Source organism: Cupressus sempervirens, chromosome 7 (genome assembly GCF_028749045.1).
Source record: "Cupressus sempervirens isolate cs-2001-9-10 chromosome 7, ASM2874904v1, whole genome shotgun sequence".
Lineage (NCBI taxonomy): Eukaryota > Viridiplantae > Streptophyta > Pinopsida > Cupressales > Cupressaceae > Cupressus > Cupressus sempervirens.
This window is the reverse complement of record NC_143124.1, coordinates 202,260,937-202,282,244: the sequence shown is the minus strand read 5'-3', so window position 1 is coordinate 202,282,244 and position 21,308 is coordinate 202,260,937. Positions and strand designations below refer to the sequence as shown.

Sequence of the window (21,308 nt, the reverse complement as noted above, 5' to 3'; positions counted from 1 at the left end):
TCCTCATGTTTATTAGATAGCCTTTGATAGGTGTTTCACCCCTAGTTTACCTCTTAGACACTCATGAGCATCCTTAGGTAATGCTTTTGTGAAGATATCAACAATTTGTTCTTTGGTGTTTCCATATTCCATCTTTACCTCTTTATCTTGAATTAGTTCTCTGAAGTGATGATACTTGATTGCAATGTGCTTAGTCTTTGTATGCATTACATGATTCTTTGATATATTTATAGCACTTGTATTATCACAATAAAGTATGACAGGTTCAATGATTTCCTCCTTCATACCTTTGATTAGTAGTTTGATCCATTCAATGTTTCTACAATTCATAGCAATAGCAATATATTTAGCTTCAACAATAGATTGAGAAATGCAGTTTGTTTCTTAGTAGTCCATGTAACCAACCTTTTGCCTAAGAAAAATGCTTCTCCACTGGTGCACTTTTTGTCATCAATATTTCCAGCCCAATTAGCGTTAGTATAGGCTCTCAATTCAAATTTCTCATTTTTCTTGTAGTATAGACCATACTTATCTATTCCTTTCAAATATCTCACTATTCTCTTTACTGTCATCAAATGATTCTCTCTACACTAGTAAAAAAACAACAATATGTGACTAGAAAACCCACTAAAATTTGTATATATGTGACTATACTTAGTCACATGACTAATAGTAGTTAATATCCAATCATTTATAACACTGCTAAATTTACTACTAAGCAATTTTATTCATTTATTTTGTCACTAATTTTCATCATTGATTTAGTGGTATATTTAGTAATTAATTTGGTAGTTGATTTAGTAGTATATTTAATCATGTTGCTAGTCACATAATTAGTTGTATATTTGATAGTTGATCTAGTCGCATATTTAGTAGCATAGTTAATCATATATTTGGTCCCATATTTAGTATATTTAGTCACATGTTTAGTGGTTTATTTAGTAGCATATCTGGTAGTATATTTGATCAAATATTTAATAGTGTATTTGGTATAATATGGCACAATGGAATTGAGCCACCATCCATCTTATTCAAAAGTAGGTGCTCTTCCATTGAGCTAGCACTCTTTAAAGAATAATCATACAATGTGTAACTTTCTACATTGTCTTGCTTCTTATCTTTTGAGGTAATCCCAATCATTTCTTTAGTGATTTATACCTAGTTTCTATATATAATTAGTGTAACTTATTCTTCTTTTTTTCTTAAATGGAAGTATAATTGATTATTTTACTTAGAAATAGCTAAATTTCCTCTATCTACATGATGCATACTTCTTAAGTTATACATCACATAGTTAGAAATGTCAATCAACATATTAATTACACATCACCATTGTCAAAAATTGTTTAAACATCTAATCATGTTTCACAATTAGTCTTAATCAACACTTGATTATAACAATGTTCATTTTTCCCTAGAGTTCAACCTTTAGACCTAGCTATACCTACCAATGATGATTCCATCTTTTGTTAAAAATTCCATATTCCTTTAATGCAAACTCGTTAACCTTTTGTTATTCAAACACCCCATTCTCTAATCACATTGAAAATTTACTATCACAAGTTTGGTGTCTAGATGTGCCCAAACCCAACAAAAAATTACCCTATGGCCATACCCAAATTTCCATGCCTAGACTAATAATTTAGTTCTATTTTTTTTATTGGTGACTTCCATGACATTCTTTTGAATATCATTCTTCTCTAATATATGTGCTCCTAGCACATAGTTTCTATTCTTTGAAAACATTGTATCAATATTAAAAAAACAAAACCACATAACTACAAAAGAAAATATCACAACTCAGGCTAACAAAAATAATTACAAGCCAAAAGTATCTAGGTCTAAAGCACTATAAATTGCAGAGCTCTTATTGCACTGAGTAGAGTCAGTGGGTACCTTATTTTGTTCATTTCTAGATACAAAACACTTTTTTGGAGTGGATATTTCCTTAATTCCCTTCATAACATTACTTGGCATATCACCCTTGTTTTCCATATCAAGAGTAGAAGTTGTTGAAGCAGGCAATATTTTGTTTTATATGGAGCTTTCTTTTGACAAATTGGCACCACCCCCTAAGAATTCTATTGCTAGGTGCATGCACTACAAATAATTATCAAAGTATTTTCTAATTAGAGGTGAATTAAAAAATTAATTATATAGTTTTTCAAATCCATAATATTCGAGTCAATTTATCCAAATTTTTAAGATAGACAAACAATACTACCTTTGTTGTCCCTATATTGGGAGGATTTTGCATACTAAAGTTTTGTACAATCACAAACATTCTGGGTTGTAGAAAATCTGATAGAGACCACTGATGGGTTGACAAAAATGAGCCATAGTCTCCATATTTTTCCCCTGACAAACAAAACCCTTTTAGCAATTCTGATTAACTAAACAAACAAAAAATATACACAATGCAATAGTTCTAGGAAGAATAAATTGATATGCCATAGCATTGAAATCTTTGAGATTATTTATCATAATGTTTAATTTCATTGCTTCTAGAAAATGTTGTTAGAAAAATATAGGCATCATGTTTTGCCTAATTATTGTATTATTGTTACATGATTCTTACCATCCAATTTAGCTATTTGTAGACCTAATATGACTAGTTCAAACTCAATTGACAAATAGGATTTGTAGTTTCCCATCTAAGATGATCTCAAGAACACTAGAATTTGACTTAGAACATTTGGAATAAAAAGAAACATGTATTGAAAATATATTGTTTTCCAAAAGATAGATTTTAAGTCCAATTCTTGACATGGAAATTATGAAACACTAGAGCACCTGAAAATCATTCAAGGTAGTTGCCAAATATCAAAAAATGTTCAAAACCATCAAATATAGAGCCAATGTGGAATGTTAGCCCTTAGATAACAAAAAAAACTTTAAGGAGGCTACTAAATGGCTTCAACACATATAGAACAAAATACAAGGGCATGGTACAACTAAACAAGCACATTCTTTCTTATTCTTTTAATCAAAACACCAGAAAGGAGTAAAAGAAGTCCAAATATAGTTAAAAAGAAAAATTCAGTAATGGCTCTCCATTAAATGAATGTTGAATTTATTTACATTTTCTTACATTGATGAAATAAAAGTAACTTTTTGGCCCTCTCTTGCAAGGAATTGGTGGTTGTAGGTTACAAATAAAAAAATGAAAATGCATATTGTCATTTTAAGCTGGGACTGAATTAATCATTTAGAACATGTAATATAGGATATTTTAAGTTAAACCACATTTTATGCTTTATAAATAATGCCAAAAGACCATGACATTTTCATATTATATAAACAAACAGGATTATTAATGTAATGAAGAACTATTATGGCTTCCTACACAAAACTATCAAAAATTAAATCAATTAATTTATACTACTTTTAGAATGATTTTCTCATTATCTCCAAATAAAATACAACAATGGTGCCACACAAAACCAAACAGCCAAAGAAATTGTTGCCTAATTATGATGTTTTGATTCATGAATTTTCATACTAACCAAGATTTTCAGTAGAAACACCTCCCTCAAATTCCTTCTCAAAGTGACCCAAAACATCATGTATTTTATCATCCTATCACAATAAATGAAAATAAATTATTTCAACCTTTCTAAAATAGTTCATACTACAAGATATAAGAAAAAAAAAATTGACGACAAATGTGGTAGAATGAGGAGTTTGTGTACTTTCATTGGAGTACACGAATGCTAAAAATGATAGTATGCATAGATTGTGGCAACCTTAAACATACAAATTGAAATCACAACCACATGCAAGTTCGACATGTAGGCAAACCCAATCAGATACACAATCACCAAGCATCTTAAATAGGGTGAAGATGGCTTCCTTCTTTTCACTACTCAAACTAGTGTTACTTTAAAAATCCATTCAATGACAATATTCTTTCAAAAGGAAAATTGCCCCTAATTTTCATATGGAAGATCATAAGCACGAAGTGCCCTAATTTTTATGGTTGCAATGACAACAATGATTATAGGCCAAATAATATGTGTCATGCCCAAAACTTACATGGCAAAAACACAACAATTTTTTTCTTTTGCAATATTTAAATCATACATCAAATATTTTCAATGATAATTATAATCAAATAAAATGTTCATACTGACATTAGGTTAAGGTTATCTTAAGGGTAGGACTATTATGACTAAGTGTATAAGTATTGAGTTTCAAGGACACATCGGTCATTGATGGACCACCTACTATGATTCACAATTGTCTTGTATATCCATCTGGTGGTAAGGAACTTCATCGATACATCTCCAGATAATTGAATGCTTCATCAAACGTGGTGATGACGATAGGATAATCTCATATGTTTCTTTTCAAATCTAATCCCAAAGAGGATAGGTTCATTCATTGTCATTGGTATCACTAACTTACCAATTATACCCTAACTTCACTAGGTAACGATAGATTAATCATTGTTCTCCAATGCTCATCAAATAAAGTTTGTATCCATAATCTACTATAATTGTACATTATAGTTCTAGTAGTGGAATAATATAGATGACTTAGAATCTATGATTTAAGAAAGAATATATCTAATTAATTAATTAACGTTACATGCTAACTACAATAATTAAATAAATATGCTTATTCTAAATATTAACTATTTACTTGCTACTCACACAAGTATTACCATCCATCTTGGACTATCTAACTTTAACATTACTTATCCCCCCATGAACAAATTCTCACTAGAACACATTTCCTAACTCTACTTACTAAATTACATCTTTAAAAAAATGTTCAATACTTCTAACATCACACAATATCTAAATTTATAAATTTATTAGTATTAACTAACACCCAACCCATATCTTTATCCTATCAACTAACACATATTAAATTAACAATATACTATGCACATGACATTTTCTACTAACCAGATCTACCCTATACTAATCCCATCCCATCCTACATCTCTCTCTAACCCAAGTACTACCCTTAATCCCTACTAGGTGACATCATGGAAGATGGGCATACTTCCCAAGTGGGTCACCTTTACCATTCTCACACGGCGCAAGGAAGGAGGTCTATCTGACATAAAGTCAGAGCAAAGACAAACTAAATATCTGCCAATATATTAGGGAGTTTAACGTGCCTAGGAAAGAGCCAATATCCACATAGAAAACCATGCCTAGCATTCCCAAGCATGATGGAATGGTGGGATGGGGACCACTCTCCTCCCAACAAATGAAAGCCCTTCTTCCTTTCTTAATCACTAGAAGATGGTCGCCTAGTAAAAGGGAAGAGGTTCAAAATTTATTTCAGCATAAGTACCTCTTTTGTTACATGCCCAAGATAAGGGTGCTTAGGGATGATTAAAGATTGATTTTTTATTTATTTATTTGCTTCTTTGATGCCATAGAAAGATGGTTCTTTAGCTCTCACAATTCTATTTAGGGGTTAAGTGTAACATTTATATTTTAGTATTATTATACATATATTGTTGTTTCTTGATCCCATGGTGATTTGGCATATATGTCCCCCAAGCATTTGCTTTCTTTGAATTTGTTCCTAGCCTCATAGTTAGGTGTGTCCATTTAATTAGAGTCCTAGGTATGTTTCTATTTAATAAAATATTACTTTGTAATTTAGAAGAAGATATTTTCTTACTTTCCATACAAATTCCAGAGAGGTAAAATGGGCAACTACAACAAGTTATTTCTTATGCTCTATGCATTCTATATCTCCTATTTTAATTTCTTCTTCTATAGTCTAAAGTACCCATCCTAGATTATTACAATGATACATTAGAGGTTACTAGATATGTTATGATAGTCAAAATCAATGGACTTATTTATTCATTTACACAATAAACTCAATACAAAGGCACATATAGAAAGCATGATAGAAGTATTAGATGAAAAAACTGATTTAATCTAATTTGTGAGTAATGAAATGTGGTAAACCATTTTTTCAAGATCTAACATTGCATTCACATGAAAGGATCCAATACAATGATGCATATACACTTATTATTCAAGAGAGTTGAAATGATAATATCATTCCATGAAACTAATTCTCCTAATATGGCTATTCTTCCATGATAATTAAATTCAATCTTGCATTTTGCATAGAAGTAAAAGAGCTCAATAACTTTAAGATCCAAGATAACTTATCTTCCTACACACAATACATGCTTACTCCAATAATTCTTACAATGCACAAAAGGGTGGTGAAATCTTTATAATATGACAACATAATGAAAATGCTATTCACTAAGCACAGATGTTTCACCAAATCTCCTTGTCAATGAGAAGCAATAACACTACTTTTGGAATACATTTAAATGCCACAACAAGATGGAGTTTTCTCACAGCCTCAACTCTAATACAACAAAGAATGTCTTCATCTCCTATGCACATGGAAAGACAATAAAAGCTCCAAGTTTTCAAGACCACTCAATAAGGACCTAAAAATGAGAGATAAAAATGATGAACCATGGAGGCTCACCTCCCAACCTAGGCCTCAAGATGTCCACCCCCATGCCAAGGGAAACAAGGCTCAACTAGGACACATTCAAACAACATCACAAAAATAAGAACCAACATGATCACAACATTTTGCAACACATTTACAACCCCAACCAAGGTTTGCACAATGATTCACAAACATAATCATAAACATTGGGTGAAGGTGAGCTTTCAATTAGGAGACTTTCTATATCATACCATATCTACAACAACAATTGTCATGCACTTTCGAGGCTTTCACAAATCAAAAAATTCCATGCCCTTTTGAGGCTTTCACAAAACAAAAAAATTCCATGCCCTTTTGGGGCTTTCACAAACTTCCTCCAAAACATACTAGAATCAACTATAGCATCCTTGAAAACCCATACCCATAATCTTTCTTTCTACACCATCATTTTCCTTATCACCCCAAAACAAGATGTGAATGAATATGGCATACAATGGAGTCCATACTCCAAGGTTCTCAACTATATTTCAAGCCCAATTAACCCCTTCACCCAAGGCTTCTCTTCCCTCCCAAGGGTGAGTGAATCCTTCACACCCATTAACAAATTTTCATCATTCAAACAACAAGGAAATCGAGGAAGAAACCCTAAGAAAATTCATAAAAAAAATATACACAATCACAACACAACACAACACAAAGATTTTAATGACAATACATGATTCCATAACAATACTCCATACTTGCAGATTCATTAAGCAATGCTAAAACAAATTGGTCATGGTTTGAGCACCAATCTTGCTCCAAACTAATGGCAATGCTAGTTGCTGAAGGGCTCCCTTAGCTTTCCTCAAAACCTCACAGTCTCTAAACTTAGAGATTGGGTGAACAACCCCTATGTTTGGCACAAGCTCCCTAAAGAGACCTCGACATCCATCTATGCCTACCCCTCTTACACCCTTGTATCTTCTACCAATAGGAACTTACCCAAGTGGAGGGATGAGGGAAAAAGTCATGTGACATTGTGCTTTTCGGATTGGCTTGAAAATGACTAATTTAGAGGGTCCCCTAAGTCCCCTAGACCAACTTATGGTTATATTTAGACTACCAACCTATACTACTACCATGTGGATAACTTATTTTCACCAAAATAACACTTTGGAACCACGTTTAGTCTCTCTAAAGTTCCTATCAAATTTAATTTGAATTTCATCATGAAGGTGACTCATCCTAACACTCCCCAAGGTAGGTTAACTTAATTTCATAAAGGGATTAAGTTTATGTTAAGTGACTTCATGCCCAAAATCCTACCTAACATGTCATTTACACATACACAACACAGGTGTCAAATGACACACACACATTAAATACTTACACATCACGATGACATGTCACTAATTAACCATGATCTTTAAACTTATAACACCCATGCACAATCACATTACAAAATAAAAACATTACAATGAGGTTTTGAATCTTCCAAAGATTCACCTTGGCTTTATTGTGTTCACATAGGTTTGAACCTTGTTTCCCCGAATAATTTCCATGGTTCAACTTTCTTGCACACTCAACTTAAACATCAGTAGCCTAATGAAATAATATAGAAATACCTACAGATAAGTGAAAAATAATCCAACATCACATAACTCGCATTAACATATATAATTAACTTTCATCTAATCATTTCCATAAAATATCCAAAACATTGAAATATCAAATATGTGTATCAACAATTAACTTTCTTAACATAACCAATTATCATTCTAAATATTATCACAACTCTTTCTAAAATAACAATGAAACTCTAAGGTCCTCTTTATTAAATCATGAAAACATATAAAATGGATCTTAGCATATATGCCCTACATGAAAATCACTAATATGCAGACTTGTTAACTAGTATCCCTCAAATCAAGTTAAGCATAGTGACATTCCTAGCAATATCCCTTTATCACATTAGTAGGAATTTGAGTGTTAGTTTCTAGGGTTAATTCCTCAAACTATTAGAATGTTCCCATAATTATGTCATAATAATTTAAAACCAATTTCCAAATATTACCATATGTCTTGTTGTCATTATAACCTACATTCATTATTGTTCTCACTAGGGTGAATGTTAGTTTATCTTTTCTAATTACCTTGTAGATCATACCTTGAATCTCGTGACTAGGTTCTCATCTTGAACATATTGAGTCTCATTTTCATGTGGTTTTATCTTATCGACCTAATGTTATTGAACATTTTTTACACTTATATTAACCTAAATCTACTTCAGTCTCTAATAGGATCTCATAAATCATTATTAGTAACAAAAATGTCAATCATAACTTAATTACCTCCTAATCATATTTATTTCATAAAGATCTATAATAGGGTACTAGTGTGGGCCTTACAATATGGCTACTATCAATCACACTAGCATGAATCCAACCACCATGCTCTTACAAATTGTCACTCCAAATTATTTTCTCTTTTGGATCTATGAAACAAAATTAGATTTGGAACTTTAAAAAATTATTATTATTTGCAAACAAATGACTATTCTTAAAACATTTGCACATGATATCCCACCATCATAATTACTAATAATGTGAATGCAAAACCTATAGTCTAGTTGAAAATTGCTATGGTGTGATGGTAAAGTTATCGTAGGGTTGTTTCATGGCTCCATCTCAAAATCTTAAGCATATGGCCCCCCAAATTTAAAAAAATCTATAATCTACTACAATAGTATTTCCAATAGTCCTATTTTGTGGTACAAAGGACCTAAATACAATATACAACACTTCTAAATAGATTTAAGAGATTTATTTTAAAAGATTACAAGGTGGTAGAAAGTGTATTATGTAGATATCATAGGAAAAAATCTCTATGAACTCATGTCTAACATCTTCCTTCACCCTTGGGCACATTAGTGATTGTATTTTCCAACAATCTTTGGCGACATTCCACATTTAGATTTTTGACACTCACCTCAAGCACTTTATCTAGGGTCAACTAGCAATTTATAGTCTCTTCCCTAAAATGTTGATGGGGAAAAAGAGACACTAGGTGTTTATAAAAACTAATCACCCCTACCCTAGAAAATTACCTTGATAGTAGACAAAAAATATCTAACCAGAAAATTAAAAGGAGCATAATACTAATCAAATATCCCTTTTCCCATTGATAGGATTGTTTTGTATCAATTTAATCATTGCAACTAAAAAAATAAAAATGATTGTCATTAAATTAACCCTGCAACTTTAAAAAATAACTATTGTCAAACACAAGCTTTTCCTTAAACAATTTACACATAGTATCCCACCACAAGAATTATTGACAATGTGAATGCAAAACCTCTAGTCTAATTAATAATTTCCATGGTGTGATGGTTAAGTTCTAGCAGTGTTGTTCCTAGTTTATTTGGTCTTAGCAAAGCAATTTCTAAGAGTGGTAAGGGATATACACTTTCATGATATGATTAAAGTAATTTGAATCTATATTTCCAAATCCAATTCTCCCCTTCATTTCCTAGGAAGGTATTGAATGAATAAAGAATTTGAGATAACAAATATGTATAGCACAATAGTGATGATGGAGAAGATAATGAATTAAATTTTTGTGATGAGGGTGGTCAGAGATAGGGACAAATGGAGGATTTTGTGAGTTTGGATTAGCTGATGCATATTTTGAGAATGGTAGAATTGCTACTTGATGTGTTATCATTGAAGGGGAACCATAAATGCTTAAAGTCTCTTGTCAAGCTTCTCATAGAGATTCCTTATTTTTTGTGTGATTTAAGTGAAGGGGACAATCTAAAACTTGCTAGGAGTTCTAGGACCAAATGGGTTGGAGTTACCTAGACATTTGAATCACTACCCTTGGTGCCCAAGTTTTGCTTCAAAATGATGCTCATGATTCTCAAGCCTAATCATGGGGATACTACAACTATTGAAGTTTCTATCCTTAAGGCACCTAGTCCAAGCATCATGCTAACTTGTTTAGGTGGGGGCACCCAACATAGGGATCAGATTTGAGTTTTTATTCTCAAATTTTTTGTAAACGAGATGATTGCTATCAAAATCCAATCAATGATGAGATCTATGGTGGCACTTACAAGGTATTTGATGTGAAAGCTCCAGAGAAGACTGATGCCTACACAATTATGATGGAGGAAATTTTGATGATTGTTGGCGAGTTGAGTGGTAGGGAATAGAGGTAATTTAGAATTTTTGTGGTGAAGTTGTCTCTTGGAAATTCTTCATACTGATTAATGGCTATGCATCTAGATGTTTCCCTTCTTGGAGGTCTTTCTGATCCTTTGGGTCTGAACAAGGAGGTTGAGGTCGAAAGAGAGAACTCTATTGTTGATTAGATGAAAAATGCAAATTTTTCTTAGGATGGAAATGGGGCTAACACTATGAATAAGAAAAGAGGCAATGGGGATAGGGATTCTATTTTGGGTTGTGCTAAGTGCTATGACAAGGACATTCAAGGATCTACCAATTCTAATTCCAATGTTAATTACAACAAAGTGAGTTCACATACAAAAAAAAAACGTTTGGTAGGGAGAGAGGTGCATTGAGGCCCTACTTCACTCTTTTTCTAACAAAGTGCCTCTAATACATGCCCATGCCCTCACAAAAATGGCCCAAGCTATCAAAATTCTCCTAGTCGATATAAAAGATTGGATTCATTTGCAAGGATTAATGGGTTGTCAAGGTGTTGAAAATAATATGGTTTATAGGTTGAGTGCACAACTATTACATGTTAAAAAGTACTTCACTCTGAGGTGGGAGTGCCCCTCCTTTGGACATCAAACACCTTTCATTCATTCTAATGCAAATGGTCTAAGTGCAACACCAATCACTCCTAGGGTAGCTCATGGGGATTTAGGATTTAATTTGAGGAGATAGTGTATGGATGATAAAGTGGTTTTTTGAAATTTTTCTTTAACTCTAATGATAAAGAAAAAACTTCTTTTGGGGAAACCTCTAGATGAGACAATGTTGCAAGCAATGGGAATAACATGTAGCAATCCCATGTTTAGCATTAAGAATGTTGGACTACTAGCTCTATCAGAGGTATTTAGAAAATACCCAATCAATAGAGTGATTTCAGATTGGTTGCAATCTGTGTTACTGTTAGTAGCAGATAATGAATCAAGTATTTAGGAGGAATGTTTGAATCTATTTTAAGAGTTTGTTGTAGAATGGATTTCTTCTATTATATTTGAGAAGGCATCTAGTAAGAGAGAAAATTTCTCTAATGTATCTTTAGTGCAAGGTTAGAATCAAGAGATGGAGATGTTATTTCCACAAGGTTTTTTATCCTAATCAAGAGGATTGACTGATGAAAACATAACATCTTGTGTGAAGAAAATATGCATGCTTTTGGGTAAGATAGGCCAACTGAAAACTAGAGTTTCCTTTGCACTTTAGAACATTATCATCACATTAGAATGCTTGACATAGAAGTGCTAAATACCTATAGATAAGTGGATTGCTCCTTCTATAACATGGTTGTTGCTTTTTGAAGTATCAATATATGTCCCCAAGGCATTAAGTTGCAATTTTCTTCATCATCATTGGAAAATTCTTGATAGAGAAGACCAAACTAATGACATGTCATAGGGAACACCATATAACACTCTTACAAAGTAGGGAACCAATAATAATTTTGAAGAAACTAAAGCTGTAACTATTGGTTGGGCTACAGATTGAGTATTTTTACTTAAGACAATATCAAATATATCTATGGTTCTTATCCTAGATGTGGCTCCAAAACTAGATCATGACTTGTTCATACGTGTACAATATGCATCCTAATGAGGTTGATGCACATGTGAAAGCTATTGGAATTACAATAGGAAAGGTAAACTTCTAAGGGAGAGGGGTTGGTGAATCAGTAGTTCAAACTTTTAACTCATAAAATATTCACCACACATTCATCTCACATATTCAATAAGTAAATTGAAATATCATATAAGGCATGTACATCTAAAGCATGTAAACGAGTAAATATTCACACATATATGACACCAAATATGATTACCCAAAAACCCTCCAATGAGAAGGTAAAACTAGGGTGGTGATGACACTCACAAAGCCTCACTACTATAGTAATAAAGTGTATCTAATGAAAGTTACAATGTTTGATCATGAGACATATTCTACCCTGTGAAAGGTCTACCTTGTTAAAGGCTTACAAAGATTGTTAGGTCTTACATTGTTAAAGGATTTCAACACCCTGTTAAAAGTGTACCTTGCTAAAGGATTTTAAATCACAATAAAGTAAGCACCTTGTTAGAGAATTTCAATATAGCCTATTAGGACTACTCTATTAAGATATTTAACTAATTCACCTATTATAATGTCTCAACATTGATCTTGTGGTCAGCACTTTGTTGCTTGATGACAGATCACCTCTAAACTAATATATTCTTGATCCTTCTTGATCAAATGTCTCTCTATTGTTCACTATTTCCTTCCTCTATTCTCTTTTAACTAATTCTACAATACAATTTTAGATCATAATACCTTGGTCCCATGAATGTCTTGGTTTGTACATGCAAAACTCTCTTGATCATTCATTCATTCCTTTTCATGCTCATAGAAAGTTTAGGGTATTTCCTCCTTAAGAAGACCTAGGTGACTTAGGCTTAGCTATGAATCAATGGCTTTGATTCACCCATTTCACTACTTAAATGTTCCCTTTACCTAATTAGATGCATGTAATTCATAGGGATTCCAACTTAAGATTTGTCCTTATCACCAAAACATTATAATTCAATTTGTAAGTTAGCTCAAAAATGGTTTACATAGTAGTTTGTGCCAATACAAACAACTATGACAAAATTGTGTTACTCAACATCTGAAGTATCTAATGCTCAGCATATACTAATTTCTATACTGTGATGTAGCATCTAGATGACTTAGTATGCACTGCTTACTCAGCTCTTGAATCACTTGGCATACACTATCTGCTGGACACTTGAGTCACTCGACATGCTCTATCTTATACATGTTATGCTTGGCATATACTACTCATTTGGCATGAACTATGTAAATGACTTAAGTGTATAGACACTCACTTCTCAAATCAAATTTGAGATCAACAATCTCCCCCTTTGACATGAGTGTCAAAAACACTTGGTCATGCATTAATACTTTTATTCCTATGAGCATAACATAACTCTTATTTAGCTTCTATATAAAATTTCAAAATTTCAAAATTTTGTAACAACTTATACTTCAAGATCTTATAACTCCCCTTGAGTTGTTACATCTTGTTATATACTCAAATGTTACTGCTACTGAGTAGATGTGCCTCAATTGATACTTTTTCACTTGCTTGTTGTGCTTGTTGTTCTTTGCTTACTCCCCCATGCTTTTACTCTTCCTTATCTTATCTCACTTTCTTCCCCTTTTCTTAGCTCTCTTTCTCCCCTTTTTGACACTAATGTCAATGGGTTATACACTAATAGTGTGTTTTTCCAAGAGATATTTATTGACCTCAAGAATAATCTTAAGAGCAGCATCCCAATTATCACAAGCCACCTCCAAAGACTTAATTTGGATGGCCAACTCAGCAAAAAGGTGAACTAGGTCATCTAATGTAGAAATATTGGGGTCTTTCTTCATAAGAGTTTAGACATTGCCTAATCCTTGTGCAAAATTTCCATATGAGGAGTCAATTTAGTTTGGATGCTTATTAGTTTGGCCCTTATGTTAGCTTCATATGTAGATAGTGTTGCTAATTGAATTTGGGTTTGCAATAAAGTGTTGAAATGATTCTCACTTTGAGCTGGAGTCATGGGAAATTTTGCACTTAATGAAATCATTTGACTTTCCAAGCATAGAATGTGACTCCTTGTCTCTTGTGTGAAGAGTGTAGGATTACATAGTTTGGTTTATAGAGAGAAAATGTTCTCAAGTACTTTGTTTACACTTTCTATCTTAGCTGCCAATGCAACTTGTGCAAGTGCTATATCACTACATATTTTCTCATTCACTTTATTTTGAAATTTCTTTTTAGACCATTCTAATATTTTTGCATTAGTATCAAGGTCTACATCACTTACCTTTTCCACTATGTTTGTCAATTGTTCTATAAGTGGCTTTATTTCATCTAGAGTAGGAAAACTAAATGCATCCAAGAAGATGTATTTAATATCAATAAAAGCTTGCTTCTACCTATTCTCCCTTCTAAGTAGTTCTTAATGTTTCTTTCTACCTAAGGCTTCTTGAAGTATACCCATCTACTCAATTGTCATTGTGGCATAATCATATTTTGGCAAAAAAAATCTTCATCTAGTCTTACATCTCCATAAGTTATTACTTCTTCTACCTTTGATGAACTTGGACTTAGCACTAAGAATTGAAAAGGTGTTGCATCTGTGCTTGGCCTCTAAAGAGTGTCACTGGCGGGAGTGCCAAATTCTAGTAAAGTTATAGGTGCTTGAATTTTTGGTAGCTCCTTCAGCTTGGGTGTCAACTTAGTCTCTTCGGGCTTGTCCTTTTCTACCACATTACCTTGAATTGCACCTTGAAATTGTGTTGGAGGTGCAGATGAATCTTTCTGACTTGTTTGACTCTTTGTTTCATCAGTGGCTTGAGTTTCCACTTTATCCTCTCCAATTTTCTCAACCTTTTTTGGTGCAACTTCTGGTACATTATCTGAAGATTGTACACTAGTAACTTGAGGGGTGATCATATGTGGTTCTTGTGTTTTTACCTCCTCCCTTGTAGTTTTAGTCACTAATTTTTGAAGTTCATATACACTCACCAATACAGGGTTGCCACACAATTTAGCCTATACTATAGATTGATCAAGTATCTTTTTCAAGTCTTCCTCTATTAGGGGATTGATGTTCTAAGAAATGAGATCATAAAAATCCTTTATTATGATAGCTTTAGTACTTACACTTGTTATTTTTTGAGGGCTAACATTTGGCAATTGTATATCTTTTACACTTTGTTCTTGTTGTTGCTCTTTCTCAATTGTTGCCTGATCATCTATATTCATTTCAATACCTCCCTCAACTATGCCTTCATTATTTTCATCATCTTTAACCTCAAGAGGCTCTTTTTCTCTTGCTTTGACTGTAGCTAGCCCATATGTAACTTTCCACATCTATGTAGTCTTCTTTGCAACATCTTCTATGTTATTTTGTAATATAATGAATGCTCTATATTTAGGAACAAATCTAACAACATATTTCTTTATGGCTTTAGCTATCTGTGCCTTGCTAAGTTTAGGCATAACTTGAGTGACGATAGTTTCTCTAATTTGCCTTTCAACATTTAAAAAATAGTGTCATTTTTTCTCAACTCTTTCATATAGGCTTTTAGGTATGGAGTTGGTGATCACTAGAGGAGCTTTCTTGAGAGTAGCTATCATGGCATATATTGCCTCCTCCACTTGATTCTTTTCAACTTTTCCAATATTTTCAAAATCAATGTGAGAAAATCTTGATAAATTTGTATTATTTCTAACATTCTCACATAGGTTTTCTAGATCTAAATATGGATTATGAATCACCACTTGGAATTGGTTGTTGTCATCATATTTAGTTCTTTCCTCATCAATTTCATCCTGAACAATGTATTTTCTCCTTGGGCTTTTATGTGCTCCACCTTCTACTCTATAGATTTGGCTTTCTCTTTAGCCTTTTGTGTAGTGACACATGAACTAGCCCTTGTGGTAGATGTTGTAGGTTTGGGCTGGCTTGGTTTAGCAACCTTCTTGGGTCTTGTCACTATTTGTGCCTTAGCCTTTCTCTTCTTCTGATCAGTAGGAATAGGTGCTTCCTTTGCTTCTTCTTCCTTAGCACCTTCTGTAGTTTTTATTTCTTCCTCTTGCTGATCTTCACCCTTTCCTTGTGTTAATGTAATTGGTGCTTGAATCTAAGTGTCATTTACCTCTTCATCCTCTTCCTACTTGGCACCTTCACCAAATTTTTCTTTCAATTCATTACCAATTTCTCCTTCTTCTTTTATGATAGAGGTAGTCTTCAACTCCATAGTACTCTTAGGTTTGTCCATCTCATAGTTACCAAATTCTTTGGCATCTTTGTCTATTTCTTCTACAAGTAATGTTGTTATTGCTACAGAGGCCTCATCTAAATTAATTCCATAGCCTAATGGCCTTATCCATCTTACTCTTGGAATTGTTGCTTGAACAAATGTATAATCACCATCAGCTAGGAAACAAACATCATCACAATGTTTTTCCACTAATGATATTGGAATCTTTAATCTCTTCTTCATGGATTTCTTGCAGTCCTCAAAATAACTAGTCATTACTAACTCAAAATTTTCACCTAATTGTTCAATGAACTCTCCTATTTGAACTGCAATAGGCCTATTAGTCTTCCATGCAATAGTACCAAATGTAGGAAATGTGTTTTGAACATAAAAGAAGATATATATCAAAATAGATCCAAATTTACACTAAGAACTCTTTGTTTCCCTTATTGCTCCTAGGTTTTCACTCAATTGTTGTAGCTACAGCTCAGCAAGATCATATGTATGATCCTTCTTCACAATCTTGTAACCCATATCTATTATAATGTAGGGTACACTATTCAATCTTCTTGATTGGTAAAACTTATGTGCAATTACCCTTACTACAAAATCTATCAGAGGATCTATGATGGTGTGTATGGTCATTCCTCTCTTATTCCACATAACCCCTATATTCTTTTCAATAAATTCTTTGGATTCACTTCTCATAGTCTTTGGACGATCTAGGGTTGGATACCCTATTATCCTATGGATTATTTTCTTTGATATTTTGATTGGCTCATTATCTAACCATAATGAACTATCATGAATTCTACTTAAAACAATCCTGATCCATTTAGTTTTGAAAATATTAGGGAGATCTAGGGCACAAGTTAACCCTTTCTTTTTTACAATTTTGAATTCTTCCCTTAACACACCATTTTCACATAGTTTATCATATGCTTCTCTAATTTCCATATCACCAATACTACTAATCTTACAATTATAACATTTTCTGACATCATAAATCATTAAAACTTGAGGTGGTATCATAGATAACACACCAGAGGGATCTCGTTTGTATGCTATGTCTAGTATGGCTTTGAAAATAGGTTATTTTACCTCATTGCTAACCAACTAAACATTCAAAACCTCTTTTCCCACTACACCTTTTGCTTTCGAAGAACTAGATGCCATTTTACAGAACTAGGGTTTACAAAATTAGAAATAGTGTAGCTTGGCACACAATAAATACCTTGCAAAATCTGATGAGATGATGTCGAATAATTGTTCAAATCTCCTGCAAACACTTTGGATGGAATTTCCTGATCACCTTTAGCTCTTTTTTCTCTCTCTTGATTTTGAATGATGTTAAATGAGGAGAAATTGAACAAATACCTCTTTGAAATACTACAATTAATGTTGAGTGCTTACACACTTGTAAGATCAGAATCAACTAATTTTTGGCTCACTCAGCATCCACTAGCATTTCCATTCATTTGATAACCATTATAAGCTTGGAAAAAACTAGCCAGTCTATTATCTTGGCATCCTCTAGCATTTCACTTGGCAATCATAGGAAACTTTTCATGCTCGGTAGTAACATGAAAACTTAAAGATTTTTCTTTGATTCCTAATAACACCTTGTATTTTTATTCATGCTTATGTAATATTTTTAGAACTAAATCCTTTGGAACTAATTTATGATATAACATTTGAATATTAGTCTGAAATACCTCTTAATTGCTTAGCTTGATGAGGTGTAATCACCTCACCTATTGGGTGAAGTGATCCCTTCTCCACTTGATGTGCTACAATCCTCCTTTTTCTTCCATTTCATGTTCATTTCATTTTTGATATTTTCAATATCTGCCTTCCCTTTTCCTTTATTGAACTCACAACTTGGTGCCTATGACCTTGTTGGACAATATCAATTGATGTGACCTATCTTCAAACAACTAAAACATGTGGTTTGACTCAACCACCTTTTTTAGTCACTTCTAAAGTGTGTTCTAATACAATTCTCAAGAACATGTCCATACTCTTGAAAATAATGACAACTATACCTTGTATTATAATCTTGGTTATAAGAGTTTCCATTATTCTTTACCTTTGTTTGCCTATTTAATTACCACATGGGTTTGGATCTGCACTCAAAAGCTTTATGTCCATACTTTTGATAGTTATAACAATATCCTTCAAATATTTGAGTGTGCATGGTCTTAGTTTTTCATTCATGTTCTTAATGACCTTATTCGTTTCACTTATGATAGTAACCCATGCTCTTTTACTTAACATTCTGATTTATAGTCTTGCTCCTACATACATTTGTAGTGTTTCTTTTCTTACCACAATTATGATAAGTAGGTTTGGAATGATTACTTTTGTTACTTCTTTCTTCAGCACTTTTGGATGACTCTTCTTCTTCAATACTTGTGTATCCCAATCCACATTTATCATTGTTGGATCTAGGGGATCTCATTAATTTCTCAAAGTATTTGATGGCTTAACTAGGTTTATTAAAACTTTTAGCAACTTCCTTTTTCCCTTTTTAGGTCATTTTTCAACTATTCATTTTTTAAGTTGAGTGTTGTTATCTCAATATCCTTGACATTCAATTCATAGTTAGCATTCATCATTTGACCCAAAGTATCCAATTGCATGTTAGCAATCCTAGTTACCTCTAATGATTTCTCTTGTAGTCTATTGGTCATAACTCTTTCATCATCTTCAATCATGGCTTTTTCTTCCATAGTTTTTTTTTCTGTTCAATCACCTCACATAGTAGTATGGCTTGTGATTCTTGCTCTAACTTGAGATTTCTAATTTCTTTAGCTCCGGCTTTGTTATTTTCCATTAGATCTACAACTATTGCATCAAATTCATTAGAGTCTTCATTAGAAAATAGCCTAGTAGTGTCCATTTCTCTATATTGTGTGTCATTCTCCTCAATGGAAATTTCCTTCCTTCTCTTCAATGATTTCTTTAGATCATCTCTTGCTTCATTCAATTGATGTAGAATGAGTTGAATCTCAATTCCCTGATTCTCAATGATCTTTCCCAACTTGTAGACTTCCATTTCCAAGATCTTTCCTCAAATATAGAAATCTTCTCTTTTAGAGAACTTAGTTCTAATACCAATTGTTGGAATTACAATAAGAAAGTTAAACTTTTGAAAGGGGGGAGGGGGGGTTGAATCAATAGTTCAAACTTTTAACCCATAAAATATTCACAACACATTCATCTCACATATTTAATATGTAAATTGAAATATCATGTAAGGCATGTACATCTTAAGCATGTAAACAAGTAAACATTCACACATATATGACACCAAATATGATTACCTAGAAACCCTCCAATGAGAAGGTAAAATTGGGGTGGGGATGACACCCACAAATCTTCACTACTATCATAATAAAGTGTATCCAATGAAGGTTATAATATTTGATCATGAGACGTGATCTACCCTGTGAAAGGTTTGCCTTGTTAAAGGCTTACAAAGACTATTAGGTCTTACCTTGTTAAAGGATTTCAACACCCTATTAAAAGTGTGCCTTGTTAAAGGACTTTAACTCACAATAAAGTAAGCACCTTGTTGGAGGATTTCAATACAACCTATTAGGACTACTATATTAAGAGATTTAACTAATTCACCTATTAGAATGTCTCAACATTGATCCTATGGTTAGCACTTTGTTGCTTGACAACATATCACATCTAAACTGATCTAGTCTTGATCTTTCTTGATCAAATGTATCTCTATTATTCATTATTTCCTTCCTCTATTCTCCTTTAACTAATTTTGCAATGCAATTTTAGATCATAATACCTTGGTCACCAAGAATGTCCTAGTTTGTGCATGTAAAACTCTCTTGATCATTCATTCATTCATCTTCATGCTCATAGAAAGTTTAGGGTTTTTCCTCCTTAAGAAGACCTAGGTGACTTAGGGTTAGGTATCAATCAATGGCTATGATTCACCCTTTTTTTTGCTTAAACCTTCCCTTTACCTAATTGGATGCATGCAATTCATAGAGATTCCAACTTAAGATTCATCCTTATCACAAAAATATCATAATTTAATCTATAAGCTGGCTCAAAAATGGTTTACATAGTAGTTTGTGCCAATACAAAAAACTATGACAAAACTATGTTACTCGACATCTCATGTCTTTGTTTCTTAGCATATACTAATTTCTATACTATAACTTGACATCTAAATGACTTGGCATGCACTGCTTACTCAAATCCTAAATCACTCAGCATACACTATCTACTTGGTACATGAGTGATTTGGCACTCATTGTGGACTCGGCATGCTCTATCTTATACATGTTGTGCTTGGCATATACTACTTATTTCACATGCACTAAGCAAATGACTCAAGTGTATAGACACTCACTTGTTAAAACCAATCTAAGATCAACAAAAGCTCTTATAAGTCTACACAAGTAACATGCATCATCGTTCGAAGAAGGAAATCAAATAATCCCTACTTGGAAGGCATTCAAATTTTATTGCTATTCATAATAAGTTTAAGTAGCATATATTTAAAATTGAAATATCCTTCATGGCCATGGATACAAACCAGAACTAGTTACATATGTAACTGTCTGTTAATAGAAAATTAGGAAAGTTGACAAATATAACAACAAATTAGTAATGCTAAAGAAGAAATCCATGTCTAAATCTTGATAAAATTGAAAGAAGGTACCATGGAAAAATAGTAACAGTAAGGTGGAATTACCTATTCAAGAGCTCCAAAATCATCATTTTTTGGGATGAAAAAATTCAAGCTAGTTGAGAACCCTTTCATATAATCCTAACTTTATAGAGTCTTTATTTTCATTGTTCAAAGACTGCCAA

At 32.9% G+C, this 21,308-nt stretch overlaps 1 pseudogene; it reads left to right on the top strand.

Moving 5' to 3' along the window:
• The window catches only part of LOC149546193 (condensin-2 complex subunit CAP-D3-like), a 62,079-nt pseudogene extending 41,107 nt beyond the window's left edge, over positions 1–20,972 (top strand).
• Positions 20,973–21,308: the final 336 nt, after the last annotated feature.